Source organism: Bombina bombina, chromosome 8 (assembly GCF_027579735.1).
Source record: "Bombina bombina isolate aBomBom1 chromosome 8, aBomBom1.pri, whole genome shotgun sequence".
NCBI lineage: Eukaryota > Metazoa > Chordata > Amphibia > Anura > Bombinatoridae > Bombina > Bombina bombina.
This window is the reverse complement of record NC_069506.1, coordinates 275,567,148-275,588,651: the sequence shown is the minus strand read 5'-3', so window position 1 is coordinate 275,588,651 and position 21,504 is coordinate 275,567,148. Positions and strand designations below refer to the sequence as shown.

At 38.4% G+C, this 21,504-nt stretch overlaps 1 protein-coding gene and 1 pseudogene across 1 annotated transcript in view; both read left to right on the top strand.

Annotated features, from left to right (window-relative positions):
• BUD13 (BUD13 homolog) overlaps positions 1-21,504 on the top strand; it is a 138,026-nt gene that overhangs the window by 52,572 nt on the left and 63,950 nt on the right. The gene's annotated exons all lie outside the window — the stretch shown is intronic.
• Positions 17,503-17,621, top strand: LOC128639302 (uncharacterized; annotated as a pseudogene).

Sequence of the window (21,504 nt, the reverse complement as noted above, 5' to 3'; positions counted from 1 at the left end):
GGTATAAATATCAGGTAACACATAGGCCAAATTCCATTAGCCATTTATCACAATGGGTAAAGCCAAGGAATATAACTGTGATGTAAGGCAAAAGGTTGTTGAGCTTCACAAAATGAGAAGTAGCTATAAGAAAATAGCAAAAGCATTGAAAATATCCATTTCTACCATTAGGGCAATAATTAACAAGTTCCAGTCAACTGTAAATGTCATGAACCCACCTGGAGTAGGACGTGTGTCTATATTGTCTCAACGCACTGTGAACAGGATGGTTAGAGTAGCCAAAATATCTCGGGATCACAACTGGAGAATTGCAGAAGTTAGTTGGGTCTTGGTGTTAGGAAAACTCCAAAACTAGACGTCACAAACATTACCACAAGTTGTTTGGAAAGGTTTCAAGAAAAAAAGCCTCTACTTTCATTCAAAAACACTCATTCAGTTTGCCAGACACTACTGGAACTTCAAATGGGATCAGATTCTATGGTAAGATGAAGCCAAAATAGAGCTTTTTGGTAATAAACACCAGAGGTGGGTTTGGTGCACACAGAGAGGTAGCCATATAAAAAAGTATCTCATGCCCACTGTTAAATATGGTGGCGGTTGTTTAATGTTTTGGGGCTGTTTTTCTGCCAGAGAATCTGTACATTTTGTTAGTCTATGATGCCATGTATCCTATCAAATATCAACAGATATTAAATGAACACCGGCCTGTCTCTGCCAGAAAGCTTAAAATGAACCATGGTTGGATCTTCTAGAATCACAATGATCCAAAACATACATAAAAATCATCACAAAAATGGTTTTCTGACCACAAAATCAAGGTCCTACCATGGCTACCCCAGTCCCCTGACTTGAACCTCAAAGAAAACCTATAGGATGAACTGAAAAGGAGTCTACCAGCGTCAACCTCAAAATTTGAAGGATCTGGAGAGATTCTGTATGGAGGAATGGTCTCAGATTCCTTGCCAATTATTCTCCAAACTCATCAGGCATTATAGGAGAAGACTCAGAGCTGTTATCTTGGCAAAGGAAGGTAGCACAAAGTATTGACTAAAAGGGTGCCAATAATTGTACCACACATTTTTAACACAATTTTTTTTATTTCTTATGATAAACCTCTATTGTGTTTGCAATTGTTTGATATCCATGAGAGCATAGTAATTTTGTGTTCTTTTTAAACAAAAGGTTAAACAATAGACATTTCTTTCTTATGACACAGTGAGTCCACGGAATCATCAATTACTGTTGGGAATATCACTCCTGGCCAGCAGGAGGAGGCAAAGAGCACCACAGCAAAGCTGTTAAGTATCACTTCCCTTACGACAAACCCCAGTCAATCTCTTTGCCTCTGGTACAAGGATGAGGTGAAGTAATTAGGTGTCTGATAAAGATTCTTCTATCAATATTTTTTTTGTTTTGAAGTCAGGGCAGGCTTGCTCTTATCTTCCATCACAGTCTGGGTCTAGCCATACTCCACGTTAGTCTCTTCAGTAGGGCAGTGGTAGCTTTAAAGCAGTTAGGAACTTGTGAGGTGGGCCTTGCTGAGTTTTCCTGACATGTTGCTGCCCTGGTATAGAAAGCGCGAGTAAGTTTACTCTGTCTTTCTTTGTTTCACAAAGGTCTCTGTGAGGAGCGGCATCCTCTCATGCCGGGTGAGTCGTCCCCCTGCCGGACGGCTAGATGCAGGTAAGTGCTGGTCTTCTATGTTTGGGGGACACTTCTGATGGTAGTTTTATAATGCATATTTTCTGAGATATATATATATATATATATATTATTCAAGAAAAGGTACCAGCGCTCAGTTGTTCCACAAACAGATAGGTCAATGTATAGGTAAAGGTAGTGAAATAGGTCTGGGATGTGTATGTTCCCTGTGAACTCTTAATAAACTTATATGGTGTGGGTATTGAGCTGCATGAATGTATACGATTCAGTGTACCCCTGACACTGATGAAAAATTATGTACAAGAGAAATGTCGAAAGATACATCTTGAACGTATAATATTCACCTTACCTGTTCTTATTCATCACCTGAACTTTTTTTGTGAGACAAAGGACATTTGTCTACTTCATCCGAGAGACATTTCATTTAATTTGATAGAACCTTATATATATTTACTTATTCTTAGTATTTGTAGCGCTGAATATCTTTCGACATTTCTCTTGTACATAATATATATATATATATATTTATATTTATATATATATATCTATCTATATATATATATATCTATATATCCTGAGACAAGATATCATAGGCAGGACGCAGGCACTTATTGTGACTTAAAAAGACTAAGGATCATTAGGGTTAATTGATCTCATATTCTCAACATTTATTCCTTTATATGTGAAAGTTGTAATTTATGTGGCTATACTTATAGTTGAAATAGCACAGTGGGCTAAGGAATTTTATATGAGATATTATTCCTTTATGGCAGTCTGGCTCCTAGCATAGGCATCAGATATGTAAGGGTGTGCCTTTTAAGATCTTTTTTAAGAGCGGCACATTTTTATTTTTTCTTGTCCTAGAGGTACTGACAGTAAAGTGAAGAAAGGCTTAGGTTTTTTTATGCTGTCAGTGGGTGTTTGCTATTTTCAGTTTAGGTAGTGTGAGACGCGCAGCCAAATTTATTTGCGCGCTCTTTCTATGTGGTATGTTTGTTCCCGCCCTCTTCTTCTCTCTGTATGGCGGATAAGTGCCATTTCTTTCATGTAATTAGCAAGAGTCCATGAGCTAGTGACATATGGGATATACATTCCTACCAGGAGGGGCAAAGTTTCCCAAACCTCAAAATGCCTATAAATACACCCCTCACCACACCCACAATTCATTCATTCAGTTTTACAAACTTTGCCTCCCGTGGAGGTGGTGAAGTAAGTTTGTGCTAGATTCTTCGTTGATATGCGCTTCGCAGCAGGCTGGAGCCCTGTTTTCCTCTCAGAGTGCAGTGAATGTCAGAGGGATGTGAAGAGAGTATTGCCTATTTGAATACCATGGTCTTCTTCTACGGGATCTATTTTATAGGTTCTCTGTTATCGGTCGTAGAGATTCATCTCTTACCTCCCTTTTCAGATCGACGATATACTCTTATATACCATTACCTCTACTGATTCACTGATTCTCGTTTCAGTACTGGTTTGGCTATCTACTCTAGGTAGATGAGTGTCCTGGGGTAAGTAAAATCTTATTTTTTGTGACACTCTAAGCTATGGTTGGGCACTTTATATGTAAAGTTCTAAATATATGTCTTTAAACTTATATTTGCCATGATTCAGGATAATCAGTATTCCTTTATAATTCAGACTGTCAGTTTCATTATTTGGGATAAAGCATTTTATTTTTAATTTTATTTTTATTGAAGTTTCAAAAAAGCATAAAGGAAATACAAAATTCAACATTTGCCCATCCATAGGATAAACATCAAGGTACACCGCATAATATTATGACATTCAAACTGTCTGTCTATGCAGTTAACATGGGAGTATCTGTTCCAGGCATCAATTAAAGTCATGAGTTCTGGGATTTTGCAGAGACAATCATAATAACAGAAATACGAAAAGATTACTTTTAACAAACAAAAGCCTATGTTATGTCTAGATAGGTGTCAGAAATAAGTTTGGGCACGTTAAGATGAAACTTCATTTTATATTTTAATGAATGGAATCTGATCCCCACATCTATAAAGTGAATAAAGTGAGAATTCCTAACATGATGTGGGGAGTTACCATTTAATGTGACCACAAAGGTGTCATAGAGAGCAGGAAAGAAGAGGGGTTGCAGTGGGCAATAGCCACTCGATGTATGGGAGGGGGAGGGGAGGGAGAGGAAAAATCAGGGAGGGTGGAGCCAGTTGTGATAGGGCTACAGAGTGAGACTGTTTATATAATTATGTATACTGTGGGTGTCTTAAGAACAATGACTAAAATAGAGAGCTATGGGGGATATCATATGTGCAATGTATATCTACGGGGCGGAGAGAAATATAGTCATGGTAACTGAGGTGTAGGGAGGCCAAGACATTCTATTAACACCCTAAAGGAGATTAGGTTGTAGGGCCTAGGATGAGGGTATTGATATGGAGGTGAAGAATCTGGTACATCAATCCAGAGATGGGTAGCGTTATTGCAATTACAGACCTCCTGGTAGACTTGAAGGGGGAGGATAGTTAAGTGATAATCCTAAGTGCAATAGGGGGAGGCTAGCCATTAGGGGCACTTAATGTGCAGCCTATAGAAGGAATTTCCCAAATGTACCTTCTAGGGCCTAGAAATTATAGTCTCCACTTTATATAAAAAGTCAATACATTAACATGCATATTTACCCAGGAGCCAAGGAGGTGCATATGTGAATAGTAGACCGTGTGGGAGATGTGTCAGTTTTACTATAGGGGTAGTGTTAGGTTATATATATAACAATGTCCTATAGGGTGGGGAGTAGTTGAGCAGAGAAATTATCTTCAATATTTTAACTGGGATTTATGTGAGCAGTCGATGTCGTATGGATCATCCTGTCTACAGTTCACCAAGATAGCCCACATGGTGTATGCCGAAACCTTAATAACATTCCTTATTTCATATTAGGGATAACCTGGGAGTATGGTCACATGGCTGTAAACTTAAAATTGGCGCTCGGTAATCAAAATACATCTTATATGCCTTATATCCCTTCTAATGTATCTTATAAACCCCTGTACAATCTCAACAGTAAAACAATAGAGTATATAAGAGTGAAAAAACAACAATTGCAAAACTATTCAACCCTTGCTTGTATGCTAAACTTCAATCACCCAATGCCAGCCTCTCGGCGCGGCCTAGCATGGGGGTCATGCAGAGCACTATAAGTTAGTTCGTAATCACCAACTGAAGTCTGGGTCATGAAGCTAATATGGAGATCGTCATAGAGTGCAGGTAAGAAAGGTAAATTTTTCCGATCTGTGCTGTCTCGAGCTCTGGAGCCTGAACGTAGGGAGTGTTCTGGCAGGGATACTTCTACGCTGTGTCTTGAGTAAGGACTTGGATCTCCCTGCTCTATCGCCAGGCGTGTCTCTCAGAGCTCCGTCGGTCCCCTCTCTGGTATAGCAGGGATGTGCAGCTCTCAGATACAGAGGGGGAGACGGGTCTTCTTTAGAGCTGTTGCGCGTACACATGCTTACCCCAGCCTCCGCTCCGGCCGGCCGCTCCGGAGCAGGAGCCAGATGTGTCACGGAAGATTGACAGGAGGGCTCTTCATCAGTATGTGGATAACAAGGCGTTGTTGTGGCTTCCGATCCGGCTCTATCATAGGATGCAGGAGGGTGTAGGTTGCTAGCTAACTGTGCAGTGGAATTGGCTATCATCGTCTCTGAAAGACTGCTGCGCCATGGCCATTCTCAGCGTATGCGACAGGTGGGCGAATGCACTATCCATTCTGTGTTCAAACTCCTTTAAATAGGCAAGAAGGGTTTGAGAAGCTTCGTCCTGGATCATAGCCATTTTGAAACTGTGTGCACAGGATCTAGTAAAGGGAGTGTATCTTGCCGTGTACAAGTCCTTTGTTTAGAGTATTATACTGATGAGGCGGGTAGTTGGCCCGTGAGGTTGCGGCCCATACTGCTTTGTTTTGCTGATGTGCCCGGTCCCCGGCCCCTTCATCGGAACTGATGCCTCTGCTTCTGAAATGTTCTTATGTGGAATTTGGGGAGTTTTGGGTGCTTGTTGGGTCTCAAGTTGCAGATTAAATCTCCATATTAAAGTTTTTTTTAGCAGAGAGCTCCTTGAGAACACGCCTGATCTCTTCCAGTGTTGGCTCCGCCCCCGGATAATGCATTTTAATTCAATTTATTTTTAATTTCCTTGGAATTTTCAATTGACCATTTTCCCTGCGTGCAGTTAGGCTCGCGGGGGCAGAAAATGTTTCTTTTTATTGCGTCATTCTTGGGGCTGACTTTTATGGCGCAAAAATTTTTCTCATTTCCGGCGCCGTAGTTGACGCCGGAAGTTGTTTTCTGTAACGTCATTTTTTGACGCATGTGTATTCAGACATTTTTTTTTTCCCTCCAAAAAAATGTGGGCGTCCGTTTCGGCGTCAGAGGATGTGGCGTCATACTTGGCGCCAAAAATATGGGCGTTGTATTTAGCGCCAATAATGTGGGCGTCATATTTGGCGCCAAAAAATGTGGGCGTATTTCCATTTTTTTTCCTCACATTATTTAAACCTCACTTTTTTATTGCTTCTGGTTTTTAGAAGCTTATTATTTTGCATTCTTTTCCCATTCCTGAAACTGTCATTTAAGGAATTTGATAATTTTGCTTTAAATATTGTTTTTTTCTATTACATATTGCAAGATTTCACTGTTCCTGTTTCAAAAATGTTCTAAGGGATTCCTGTTGACTGAGTTCAGTCCTACCAAAGCTAAGTTCATTTATTTTAAAATGTTATGAATGTTTTTCTTTAGCTATGGTTTGTAATAAGTTATCATGATAAACTTTTACATGCAGAATCCGTTAGTATTTATGCTTTATATATTTGCTAATCTTTTTACATCTTATGTACAAGAATTACTTAGAAGATTTATAAGACTATTTTTCTGATTCTATTTTAAAGGCTTTGTCTGACATTGTGCCTTCTAATAAAATTTTTAGGTCTTTTTCAAACTTCTTTTTTAATTATTGAAGTTTCAAATGACCAACAACATAATGATTTATCCTTCTGATGATGTTTTTTCTCATTCAGAATTTTCTTCATCAGATATTGACACTAACAAATCCACTTTTTTATTTTTTTATTAAAGTACATTTGTTTTTTGTTGAAAAGGTGTTGATTATTTTGGATATTAAGGTAATTAGTTCTTTCAAGACTAACTAACATTTTATTTCTGCTTATTTATTCTTCTGTATTTTCAGAGGTTTTTTTCCAGTTTCTCATACTAGGGAATGGAATAGGCTGAGAATTTTCTTTTATTCCTTCTTTAAAGGTTTTAAACTATATTCTTTGCCGGCAGTTCATTTCAATTTTGAAGGTTCTCAAATTTAATGGGGCTATCTTTACTTCGGCTAATTATGCTATTGTTTCTATAGCAAAATAGTATTTATTTTTCCTTTTTAGATGGTTGTATCTTATTTAAGGAAAATTATTTATTTTCAGGTACTTTTCTTGGACCTGTGATTTATTTGAATTGCTTCATTTTTTTCTGTTTACTTTAAAATCAAGTATCAGATTCTGATTTATTTTAGCATTGTTAAGGACAAAATCTACTAGTGCTGTTGCATTTGTCTTGTTTTGCTTTTGTTGATTATGTAAATCCAGTGTGTTGACTGGTCCTTTAACTGGGTTATCATGCTAATATTTTTCATTTGTGTCTTCATTTTATTGAATATTTTTGCAAATGAGGTTTATTCTATGTCTTTAGCTGTTTTAGCTAGAAGAATTTTGTGATTTCTAAAAAATCCATATTTCTTTTTTTTTCTAAGATAATCAATTATTAGGTTTATAATTGGATTCAATTCTTAACTGTTACTCTGGGCTTCAAGATTGAGTTCCAAGACTAAACTTTAAGCTTATATTAGTTTGGTTGTTCTTATTAAGGAACAAATTCCCAAGTAACATGTTTTTAATTGGAAATTTTTTTCATTAATTTTTTTTAAATTTGTTGTTTTGCAAATTTCTTTGATTTTGGATACAGAATAAAGTTCAGAGTAAAACCGTCTGTGAGAAGTCTTTTTTCTCTTTGATATTTCAGCTATTCCAGTAAGGCTAACACTTTTAGTGTGTTTCGGTCCTATATATTTTGGGATAATGTTGAAGCGCGGCTGATCACCCGTTGGGGCTCAAGTGCTGCTCAGACCTGGAATCTTCTGGGGTATTTCTTCCAGTTCCATTTTTAGGAACTGGGTTTTGGGGTTTTATTCAAACCTATTCATTGTTCCAAAGATAGAAAATCTTTTTGTTATATAAATGTATCATGTATAAATGGTCTATTCTGCCTTTTGTTGGTCAGTGAGGGCATTATTTGTTTTCATTAGATACAATAAATGCATATCTTCATTTTCTGTTTTTATTCAGATTATTTTCTGAGGCTGTGGAATCTCATATGATTCAACTTTGTTCTTTCAGGACATAGAGGATTTTTTTTTTCAAAAGCTCTTGATTCCTCACACAAGGGTCACCTTTTTTTTAGGTTTCCAGATAGTTTGTGTCACTGTCTTTGTCTCTATCAGACAAGGGACAATTTTATTGGGTTCCGTCTGTCGGTACCTTTAGTCTCTATTAATTCCTTCAATTGCTATATTTGCATAGAAGTTTTAGGTCTTATGGCCACAGCATTGGATTCAATTCCCTTTGCTCATTTTCAATAGAGATAACCTCTTCCAGTTTTTTATGCTGAATTATGGTGCAGGGATTCTAGGATTTTTCGTTTTAAATCTTCAAATCCTAATATTTATCTATCTTGATTTGGTGGATCACCATCATTTAGTTCTACAGGTCTCTTCGTTTCTTTCAACCTGGGCCATGATCTTTACAGATGTGAGTCTTTTTGGTTGGGAGGCTGTCTGAGGATCTCTGTCAGCACAAGGGGTTTGGAAATCTCAGGAGGCGAGATTACCATTTGATATTTAGAACTCCGTGCATTCTCAGAGTTTTTCAGTTAGTTTCTTTTTGAAGAAGAGACATTTTTTTTGTTTTCAGACATTATCACTACTATGGTGTATGTCAATCATCAGGGTGGGACTATCAGTCCTTAGGCTGTGACAGCAGTGTCTCAGATATTAGCTTGGGCTAAATCCAGCTCCTATCTAAATTCTGTGTTTTTTCCCAGGTATAGATATTTGGGAAGCGGATTATCTCTGTTAATCAAGCTTTATATCCGGGAGAATGGTCTTTCATACCCAGATATGTTTTTCAGATGTGAGCATTTCTAGAAATAGATCTGTTGGCATCTCATCTGAATAAAGAACTTCCCAGGGGCCTATTCAGGTCCGGGGATCCTCAGGCGGAAGTAGTATATGCATTGAAATTTCTTTGGAATTATCTTTTTGCCCATTTTTTTCCGCCTCTAGTTCTTCTTCCAAAGTGATTTCCAAAATTCTTATGGAGTATTTGTTTGTTCTGCTGGTGGCTCCAGCATGGCCTCTCAGGTTTTGGTATGCGGATCTCATTCGGATGGCCAGTTGCCAACCTTGGACACTTCCGTTTAAACCAGACCTTCTTTCTCAAGGCCCATTTTTTCCATCAGGATCTCAAATCATTAAATTTGAAGGAATGGAGATTGAACGATTGATTTTTAGTCATAGAGGTTTCTCTGACTCATTGATTAATACTATGTTTCAGGCTCGTAAATCTGTCTCTAGAAAGATTTGTTATCGAGTCTGGAAGACCTACTTTTCTTGGCATTCTTTTAAAATTCATAGAATTTTATAATTTTTTCAGGTTTTGTCTTCAGTTCTTTGATAGGACAAATCTCTACTCTTTCTGTTCTTTTTTTCACAGAAAGATTGCTAATCATCCTGATATTCATTGTTTTGTACAGGCTTTGGTCCGTATCAAGCCTGTCATTAATTCAATCTCTCCTCTTTGGAGTTTCAATTTGGTACTGAGGGCTTTACAGGCTCCTCCGTTTGAAACTGTGCATTTTCTGTACATTAAATTACTTTCTTGGAAAAGTATTGTTCCTTTGGTTATTTCTTCTGCTAGAAGAGTTTTTGAGTTATCTGCTCTTTTTTGTGAATATCCTTTTCTGATTTTTTCATCAGGATAAGGCAGTATTACTTCCTGATATTCATCATTTTTGGTTTTGATTCGTATCAAACCTGTCATTAAGCCAATTTCTCCTCCTTGGAGTCTTAATTTGGTTCTGAAGGCTTTTCAGGCTCTTCTATTTGAGCATATGTTTGCTCTGGACATTAATTTCTTTCATGGAAAGTATTGTTCTTTTTGGACATCTCTTCAGCTAGAACAGTTTTGGAATTATCTGTTCTTTCTTGTGAATCTCTTTTTTTCTGATTTTTTCATCAGGATAAGGTGGTTTTTGCTGTCCTCATTTCAATTCTTACCTAAAGTTGTAAATTCTAACAACATTAGGGAGGATTTATTGTTTTCCTAAGACTTCTTTGGTGAGATTCTTACTTTCTTTGAATATAGTAAGAGTTTTTGAAATTCTATGTTGAAGCTATTCAGATTTCAGATAGACTTCTAGTCTATTTGTTATCTTTTCTGGTTTTAGGAAGGTTAAAAGGATTCTGCCATTTATTTTGGCATCTTGCTTAAACTTTTGATTCATCATACTTATTTGGAGTTGGGTGGATTCCCGCCTCGGAGGATTACGGCTCATTCTACTAGGTAAGTTTCTACTTCCTGGGTTTTTTAAGAATGAAGCTTCTGTTGATCAGATTTGTAAAGCAATGACTTGGTCTTCTTTGCATACTTTTACTATGTTCTACCATTTTGATGTTTTCTCTTCTTTAGAAGCAGTTTTGGTAGAATGGTACTTCAGGCAGCTGTTTCAGTTTGATTCTTCTGCTTATAATTTCAGTTTTTTTCATTATAAAAATTGAAACTTTTTTGATTGGGGTAGTGGATTAATTTTTCAGCGGAATTGGCTGTCTTTATTTTATCCCTCCCTCTCTAGTGACTCTTGCGTGGAAGTTCCACATCTTGGGTATTTATTATCCCATACGTCACTAGCTCATGGACTCTTGCTAATTACATGAAAGAAAACATAATTTATGTAAGAACTTACCTGATAAATTCATTTCTTTCATATTAGCAAGAGTCCATGAGGCCCACCCTTTTTATGGTGGTTATGATTTTTTTGTATAAAGCACAATTATTCCAATTCCTTATTTGATGCTTTCGCTCCTTTCTTATCACCCCACTTCCTGGCTATTCGTTAAACTAAATTGTGGGTGTGGTGAGGGGTGTATTTATAGGCATTTTGAGGTTTGGGAAACTTTGCCTATATCCCATACGTCACTAGCTCATGGACTCTTGCTAATATGAAAGAAATGAATTTATCAGGTAAGTTCTTACATAAATTATGTTTTTTTGGTTATACAGGTTGTCTCTCTCCTAAGCTGGTGACTAAAATTCGGTAGTTTCTGAGGGTAAAATCTCAGACCTGGACAGTATAATTTCTTCATCTGTTGTTGAAGTAGTATCCTTCAGATTTAAGCTTAAACACCTTTGTGTATGTTAAAGGAGTTTTTAGCTACCTTGGTGTGACTCCGACACGTTCTGTCATTGTTAATCTTTAAGAATCTAGAACTGTTATAATTACTAGGATTCCTCTGTGGAAGTTTTTTTCCTGTTCCAGACCGTGCTCACATCTCCTGTCTTTGAAAAGGTGTTTCCTGTAGGCACGTTGCCTTAAGTCGTAGGACATTCTACTCTGACTTAGAGAACTACGATTCCTAGAAAGGATAGCTCTTCTTTTCAGGATTAATGGTGGCTTACATTTATTTGCCTTGCCATTGCGCCAAGTGCAGCATCTTATCGGCGCAATGCCTTGTCTGATCCAATTTGGGAAGATCCTGTACAGAATTAAGGCTCTTAAGCTAGCAAATTCTTTATTTCTTTCATGTAATTAACAAGAGTCCATGAGCTAGTGACGTATGGGATATACATTCCTACCAGGAGGGGCAAAGTTTCCCAAACCTTAAAATGCCTATAAATACACCCCTCACCACACCCACAAATCAGTTTTACAAACTTTGCCTCCAAGGGAGGTGGTGAAGTAAGTTTGTGCTAGATTCTACGTTGATATGCGCTCCGCAGCAAGTTGGAGCCCGGTTTTCCTCTCAGCGTGCAGTGAATGTCAGAGGGATGTGAAGAGAGTATTGCCTATTGAATGCAGTGATCTCCTTCTACGGGGTCTATTTCATAAGGTTCTCTGTTATCGGTCGTAGAGATTCATCTCTTACCTCCCTTTTCAGATCGACGATATACTCTTATATTTACCATTTCCTCTACTGATTCTCGTTTCAGTACTGGTTTGGCTTTCTACAAACATGTAGATGAGTGTCCTGGGGTAAGTAAGTCTTATTTTCTGTGACACTCTAAGCTATGGTTGGGCACTTTATTTATAAAGTTCTAAATATATGTATTCAAACATTTATTTGCCTTGACTCAGAATGTTCAACTTTCCTTATTTCCAGACAGTCAGTTTCATATTTGGGATTATGCATTGAATTTTCATATTTTTTCTTACCTCAAAAATTTGACTTTTTTCCCTGTGGGCTGTTAGGCTCGCGGGGGCTGAAAATGCTTCATTTTATTGCGTCATTCTTGGCGCGGACTTTTTTGGCGCAAAAATTCTTTTCCGTTTCCGGCGTCATACGTGTCGCCGGAAGTTGCGTCATTTTTTGACGTTATTTTGCGTCAAAGATGTCGGCGTTCCGGATGTGGCGTCATTTTTGGCGCCAAAAACATTTTAGGCGCCAAATAATGTGGGCGTCTTTTTTGGCGCTAAAAAATATGGGCGTCATTTTTGTCTCCACATTATTTAAGTCTCTTTATTTATTGCTTCTGGTTGCTAGAAGCTTGTTCACTGGCATTTTTTTCCCATTCCTGAAACTGTCATTTAAGGAATTTGATCAATTTTGCTTTATATGTTGTTTTTTTCTTTTACATATTGCAAGATGTTCCACGTTGCAACTGAGTCAGAAGATACTACAGGAAAATCACTGCACAGTGCTGGAGCTACCAAGCTAAGTCTGCTATAAACTTTTGGTATCTGTTTCTCCAGCTGTTATTTGTATTGCATGTCATGTCAAACTTATTAATGCAGATAAAATTTCCTTTAGTACTATTACATTACCTGTTGCTGTCCGTCAACATCTAATTTTCAGAGTGTTCCTGATAACATAAGAGATTTTATTTTTTAAATCCATTAAGAAGGCTATGTCTGTTATTTCTCCTTCTAGTATACATAAAAGTCTTTTAAAACTTCTCTTTTTTTCAGATGAATTTTTAAATGAACATCATCATTCTGATACTGATAATGGTTCCTCTGGTTCAGAGGTTTCTGTCTCAGAGGTTGATGCTGATAAATCTTTGTATTTGTTCAAGATGGAATTTATTCGTTCTTTACTTAAAGAAGTGTTATTTGCATTAGAAATAGAGGATTCTGGTCCTCTTGATACTAAATGTAAACGTTTAAATAAGGTTTTTAAATCTCCTGTAGTTATTCCAGAAGTGTTTTATCTCCCTGATGCTATTTCTGAAGTAATTTCCAGGGAATGGAATAATTTGGGTAATTTATTTACTCCTTCTAGACGTTTAAGCAAATTATATCCTGTACCATCTGACAGATTAGAGTTTTTTTTTTTTTGGGACAAAAATCCCTAAGGTTATGGGGCTGTCTCTACTCCTGCTAATGTACTACTATTCCTATGGCAGATAGTACTTCATTTAAGGATCCTTTAGATAGGAAAATTGAATCTTTTCTAAGAAAAGCTTACTTATGTTCAGGTAATCTTCTTAGACCTGCTATATTTTTAGCGGATGTTGCTGCAGCTTCAACTTTTTGGTTAGAAGCTTTAGCGCAACAGGTAACAGATCATAATTTTATAGCATTATTATTATTCTATAACATGCTAATTATTTTATTGGTGATACCATCTTTTGATATCATTAGAGTTGATGTCAGGTATATGTCTCTAGCTATTTTAGCTAGAAAAGCTTTATGGATTAAACTTTGAATGCTGACATGTCTTCTAAGTCAACTTTGCTTTCCCTTTCTTTCCAGGGTAAATAATCATTTCGTTCCTTTCCTCACAACAAGGAACAAAAGCCTGATCCTTCATCCTCAGGAGCGGTATCAGTTTGGAAACTATTTCCAGTTTGGAATATATCCAAGCCTTATAGAAACCTATAGTCAGCTCCTAAGTACCTATGAAGGTGCGGCCCTTATTCCAGCTCAGCTGGTATGGGGCAGATTATGTTTTCTTCAAAGAAATTTGGATCAATTCCGTTCTTAATCTCTGGTTTCAGAAACATTGTTTCAGAAAGGTACAGAATTGGCTTCAAGTTAAGGCCCCCTGCTAAGAGATTCTTTTCTTTCCCGTGTCCCAGTTGACACAGCAAGGCTCAGCATTTCTGAAATGTGTTTCAGATCTAGAGTTGGCTGGAGTATTTATGCCAGTTCCAGTTCTGGAACAGGGTCTGGGGTTTTATTTTATCTCTTCATTGTACCAAAGAAGGTCAATTCCTTCAGACCAGTTCTGGATCTATCATTATTGAATCGTTATGTTAGGATACCAACATTCAAGATGGTTACTGTAGGACTATCCTGCCTTTTGTTTAGCAAGGGCATTATATGTCTACAATAGATTTACAGGATGTGTATCTGCATATTCCGATTCATCCAGATCACTTTTAGTGTCTGAGATTCTCTTTTTAGACAAGCATTACCAGTTTTGTGGCTCTACTGTTTGGTCTAGCCTCAGTTCCAAGAATTTTTTTCAAAGGTTCTCGGTGCCCTTCTTCTGTAATCAGAGAATAGGGTTTTGGTATTTCCTTATTTGGACGATATCTTGGTACTTGCTCAGTCTTCTCATTTTCGAAGAATCTCATACGAATCGACTTGTGTTGTTTCTTCAAGTTCATGGTTGGAGGATCAATTTACCATTCAGTTCATTGATTCCTCAGACAAGGGTAACCTTTTTAGGTTTCTAGATAAATTCAGTGTCTATGACTCTGTCCTTGTCAGACAAGAGAAGTTTAACATTGATATCAGCTTGTCAAAACCTTCAGTCACAATCATTCCCTTTGGTTGCCTTATGCATGGAAATGTTGGGTCTTAGGACTGCCGCATCAGATGCGATCTCCTTTGCTCGTTTTCACATGCGACCTCTTCAGCTCTGTATGCTGAACCAATGGTGCAGGGATTACTCAAAGATATCTCAATTAATATCTTTAAACCGATTTTACGACACTCTCTGACATGGTGGACAGATCACCATCGTTTAGTTCAGGGGGGCTTCTTTGTTCTTCCGACCTGGACTATAATCTCAACAGATTCAAGTCTTACAGGTTGGGGAGCTGTGTGGGGGTCTCTGACGGCACAAGGGGTTTGGGAATCTCAGGAGGTGAGATTTCCGATCAATCTTTTGGAACTCCGTGCAATTTTCAGAGCTCTTCAGTCTTGGCCTCTTCTGAAGAGAGAGTTGTTCATTGTTTTCAGATAAGACAATGTCACAACTGTGGCATACATCAATCATCAAGGAGGGACTCACAGTCCTCTGGCTATGAAAGAAGTATCTCGAATTTTGGTTTGGGCGGAATCCAGCTCCTGTCTAATCTCTGCGGTTTATATCCCAGGTATGGACAATTGGAAAGCGGATTATCTCAGTCGCCAAACGTTGCATCCGGGCGAATGGTCTCTTCACCCAGAGGTATTTCTTCAGATTGTTCAAATGTGGGAACTTCCAGAAATAGATCTGATGGCTTCTCATCTAAACAAGAAACTTCCCAGGTATCTGTCTAGATCCCGGGATCTTCAGGCGGAGGCAGTGGATGCATTTTCACTTCCTTGGAAGTATCATCCTGCCTATATCTTTCCGCCTCTAGTTCTTCTTCCAAGAGTAATCTCCAAGATTCTGAAGGAATGCTCGTTTGTTCTGCTGGTAGCTCCGGCATGGCCTCACAGGTTTTGGTATGCGGATCTTGTCCGGATGGCCTCTTGCCAACCGTGGACTCTTCCGTTAAGACCAGACCTTTTGTCTCAAGGTCCTTTTTTCCATCAGGATCTGAAATCCTTAAATTTAAAGGTATGGAGATTGAACGCTTGATTCTTGGTCAAAGAGGTTTCTCTGACTCTGTGATTAATACTATGTTACAGGCTCGTAAATTTGTATCCAGAGAGATATATTATAGAGTCTGGAAGACTTATATTTCTTGGTGTCTTTCTCATCTTTTTTCTTGGCATTCTTTTAGAATACCGAGAATATTACAATTTCTTCAGGATGGTTTAGATAAGGGTTTGTCCGCAAGTTCCTTGAAAGGTCAAATCTCTGCTCTTTCTGTTCTTTTTCACAGAAAGATTGCTATTCTTCCTGATATTCATTGTTTTGTACAAGCTTTGGTTCGTATGAAGCCTGTCATTAAGTCAATTTCTCCTCCTGGAGTTTGAATTTGGTTCTGGGGGCTCTTCAAGCTCCTCCATTTGAACCTATGCATTCATTGGATATTAAATTACTTTCTTGGAAAGTTTTGTTCCTTTTGGCCATCTCTTCTACCAGAAGAGTTTCTGAATTATCTGCTCTTTCTTGTGAGTCTCCTTTTCTGATTCTTCATCAGGATAAGGCGGTGTTGCGAACTTCTTTTGAATTTTACCTAAAGTTGTGAATTCCAACAACATTAGTAGAGAAATTGTGGTTCCTTCATTATGTCCTAATCCTAAGAATTCTAAGGAGAAATCGTTGCATTCTTTGGATGTTGTTAGAGCTTTGAAATATTATGTTGAAGCTACGAAATCTTTCTGTAAGACTTCTAGTCTATTTGTTATCTTTTCCGGTTCTAGGAAAGGCCAGAAAGCTTCTGCCATTTCTTTGGCATCTTGGTTGAAATCTTTAATTCATCTTGCCTATGTTGAGTCGGGTAAAATTCCGCCTCAGAGAATTACAGCTCATTCTACTAGGTCAGTATCTACTTCCTGGGCGTTTAGGAATGAAGCTTCGGTTGACCAGATCTGCAAAGCAGCAACTTGGTCCTCTTTGCATACTTTTACTAAATTCTACCATTTTGATGTATTTTCTTCTTCTGAAGCAGTTTTTGGTAGAAAAGTTCTTCAGGCAGCGGTTTCAGTTTGAATCTTCTGCTTATGTTTTTTGTTAAACTTTATTTTGGGTGTGGATTATTTTCAGCAGGAATTGGCTGTCTTTATTTTATCCCTCCCTCTCTAGTGACTCTTGTGTGGAAAGATCCACATCTTGGGTAGTCATTATCCCATACGTCACTAGCTCATGGACTCTTGTTAATTACATGAAAGAAAACATAATTTATGTAAGAACTTACCTGATAAATTCATTTCTTTCATATTAACAAGAGTCCATGAGGCCCACCCTTTTTTGTGGTGGTTATGATTTTTTTGTATAAAGCACAATTATTCCAATTCCTTATTTTATATGCTTCGCACTTTTTTTCTTATCACCCCACTTCTTGGCTATTCGTTAAACTGATTTGTGGGTGTGGTGAGGGGTGTATTTATAGGCATTTTAAGGTTTGGGAAACTTTGCCCCTCCTGGTAGGAATGTATATCCCATACGTCACTAGCTCATGGACTCTTGTTAATATGAAAGAAATGAATTTATCAGGTAAGTTCTTACATAAATTATGTTTTTCTGTCGCTTCCATGCAAGTTTTCAGCCGGGAGCCATGATATCTAGCTTCTTTTAGGGCCAGTGGATTTTTCCTCTGTGTCCAAGTTCTGGTTTCTGTACAAGGCTAGATCCTTGTTTGGTCCTGACCGGACAGGGAAAGTCCTGGTATTACAGGTGAAAAGGGGTCTTTTCTTCCACAGTCCATGTGGGGTTTACCGCCACTCTGCCCTGTTTGCACCTGATTCCGTATGATCTTGGAAGTTAAACAGGGCCAGGCCTGGGAAGTACCTGGATGGAAGGCCACCTGGGAACTCCAGGTGCGGTAGTCTTAGGGTTGAACCTCTCTGTTGGTATTCAAACATGGATAAGTGATGTCCCAGAAAGGCCGAGGACATAGTTCTTCAAGGTTCTACCTAGTAGTCATTCCTTTCCTCCCTGAGGCAGTTTCCTCTCTCTATTTTATCTGCAGACCAGATAACTATGAGGCATTTTGTAGGTGTTTGGGTCTCCTCTTCCCCGTGAATAGTTTTAGTTCCTGTAAGGGAACAGGGGGTCTGAATTTTTTTTTATTCTTGATTGTGGGGAATTTTCTCGAAAATTGTAGCACTTCCAGTTGACCGCGCCACTGCTCCCAGAATTTTCTCAAGGCCTGGGAGCTCTTTTCACTGTATTTGGTCTCTGGGAATTGCAGTGGCAATCCTATCTTTACGACATTCTGGTCCAGGCGACATCCTTGGAACCTCATACAAAGATCTTGTTTTCTTTTCGTTTATGGTTGGAAGGCCAATTAGAGGAGAGTTTTCTTGTTCCGTATACAAGAGTGATCTTCTTAAGAACCATTATACAGTAGTGGCCAAAATTGTGAAAACCTTTTTGGAGTAATACTATAAAATTATATATCAATGGAAAGCTCATTTTTTTAATTTTTTTTTTTATTGAGGAATAAAATAAGGCATACATATAGAAAGTATACATATACTGTAAAGCAGAAGAACATGTCATTAAAGGAATACATATATTACATTCTATGGAGTTTTTATACAGTACAGATTCCTTAAAGAACTTGACCCGGTACAGTGGGTCAGCTAAATGCCAAATGCTCATTAGACCTCCTAATTGTCCCATAAGGCCACTTTTGGACCCAATTGCACCAAAGTGTAGGAGATCTTTCCTAAACAAAAGAAACAGCTTTTGGGTTTCAAATATTTTCCTCTTTTTATATTTTTAACCTTGACCTATAGAAACAAAGTAAATATTTAACAGTGACAGCAGTATTAACAATATCTCAATTGGATTTATATGCCTTTCTAAACATTTACTAGGGTGTCTGTTCCCATCTTGTGCAAGGACTTATAAATTAAGATGGAGTCTAAGGGTTGGCCATTAAGGGGTGATCCCTTAAGACCTCACCTAGTACATTAAGGTTACTCAAATTCAGGGAATCCGCTACATGGGAGACAGAAGAGTGTTACATTTCTGTTATGTAGGATTGAATATGGGCGACACATCCACCTGCAATAACTTAATGTGATACCTGTTGTGAAAGGAACTGTAAGCAACATGATAGGATGGTTGTAAACAGACATTGAAGATCAGACTAAGCTGGACTAAAATATAGGTAATACAAAGCACAAAGTCTGTAGCAAGTGGTAGACAGTCAAATCTAGTATTGAGATACCTTCTAATTGTCCATCTTACACTATAAGACCCTATGGGGGGAAGAAAGTGCTGGTCTCAACATAATTGTATGGCCTGGAATCATCTAAAAGCTTAAGTAGAATAAATTAGGCAGGTGTATGTTGAAATATAGGTATATACCCTTATGGCTTAGGAGAACAAACATACAACACATAAAGGACCTCTTATCTGGGACCTCAGAAGAGATGGTTAGTCTATATGGCTTGTAGTGGGTTGTTATATAATTTTATGATAATAATATGGTTGTTACACACTATGGAACAGAAACTGACAATATGGGTTAATTCTTCAAATATAGTATAGGGCCGTTCCCTAGTAGAGTTGTGACCCCTAGGTAAGCATTTAACAATAATTATCTTAGCATCATACAATGAGGCAGTCAACAGCAATATAAGTATATAATTAGCAGACGGTCTGACCCAAGAATGACATAAATTGTTTCATATCTGCCTGTCTGACCGTCACAGACAGATCCCTGCATGCTACCACTCATTGTCCATAACCATACAAACTTGTAAAGGACCCTTGGGAGGTAACTGATGCAAAAGTCTCATACCTAATAAAAAAATAAAAAGGGTAGTAGCGTAGCAAGTATCACGCAGCTAACACTGCAAACAATCTCCCAGTAAGAGTGTTCATTGCTGTTCCGTGAACTAGAGCTATGGGACCGCTACCGAAAGGCAAAAGTTTAATGCTGGATTGGAGCCGGGCTAATGAAGGGGAAAACCCAAACTGATCCGACACCGGACCTATATTGTGAGATCTTACCGCCCTTATCTTCAGCCGGACCTCCCGGATCAAAAAGCTGGCACAAGCTGCTCTCAGGTGTGATAAAAGCCAAGTCTCTGCTATACGATTGTATACTGCACCAAGTGGGACTTTGATGTGCAGAGTGGAGATCAGCAGCCATATCTTCCATCTCTTCCCCCCTGTGTTCTGCGCAGTGAATGAGTTTCACCCGTGAGCGCTTTTTTCAGGTCGGCTCCTCTAAGCCCCAGAGCTCCAAAAATACCAGAGGTGACTTCATCTTGTCATCAGTGCCCTGGGTATGATGCGTGCTCTCCGATCTGGTAAGCAGGGTACGCGTATCGATTTTAGCCAGTGTCGCCTCCTTTGCGGTCAGCTGCCTCTCAGTGATCAGGAATTTTTGTGTTCTCAGGCCTGTAAGTTTATCCAAACAAGTGTACACTTCTACGGAGGTATTCTCCTGACTCCTCAAGTGACAGGTCTGGTCGGTCTCAGTCGGAACTTGAGGTGGGGGAGCCGGTGAGCTTGGGGTAAAGATTTGGGTATTCGGGTCCGTATCGGGTATCCCCAGAGAGGCTCTTGGTGTTGTGTCTGGAACCAACTCGCTTTGCTAGCTCAGACACGCTACCCCACTCATCTGACCAAGCCTGTAGCAATTTCTCGTGGTGCTCAGTCAATAAGTTTGTCACAGCCTCAAGTAATAAGTTAGCAGTAGGCGCCATCTTTAGTAAGTGCGTGTACAGCTGTAAAAGACTCTTATCCTTCTCTTAGTCTGTCAAATGAAACAATTGCTGCACTGTATAATCATATATGTAGATGAGTTTATATGTTCAGTGTCTGTGCACTGCTTACCCGGCCTGTAGTATTACCGGGGGGGGTGGTGTTGAGCCTCTCAGTGAAGAGTTTGCCGTAGGCCTCAACGCTCCGGATTAGCTTGCAAAGGTGGAGAAAAGTATAAAGTAATATCTACCAAATCAGAGTGACCTGTAGATTCCGTATATTAGGGTAATAAGGCTGGATGATCAGTTATTTCACTGGCTATCGGCAAAATATCAGTGATCCACACAGAGCTACTAATTTTGCTACCACTCAAGGTGCTGCCCAGAGACACGCCCCTGGAAAGATAATTTAATCAAGAAGGTAATGCAATAACTTTTATGAAGGATTTTTTTTTTATTAGAACAGCAGTTATAAAGAAGAAAAATGAAACGCATAGAAAAAATGATATATACAAAAATTCTCAACATGTCGGTTAATACTTTGTTGGATAACCATTAGCGTTAATTACGGCCTTACAACGCCTTCCCATGGAGTGAACCAAGTTTTTTTTTTTTTTTTTTTTTTTTTTTAGTTCTGCAGCTGTTATAATGTGAAACAAAGATTGAATTATTGCTTCTATTAATTGGGTTTTATTGCTTGGTTGCTTTTGACTAACAAGTTTTTTTTAGTTGTCTCCATAGATTTTTGATTGTGAAATATAAATGGTTTATTACCTTGGAAAAGATCACGTACGGAAGGCTTCAGTTTGGGCTCAAGTATTTAATTTATGTATTTTTGGGCATTTATATTCCCATTAATCACGCAAATTCTGCCCACACCTTTTAGATGTCATACAACCCCAGATCATAACAATAACTGGGTGTTTCTTGGTACGTGTAAGCAATAAGGATGCAAATCTCCGATTCTTCTACTTACGTATTTTATGCCACCACTACCAAACAGGAAGGTCTCATCACTCCAAATAACACTGTCCCATTTTTCTGCTGT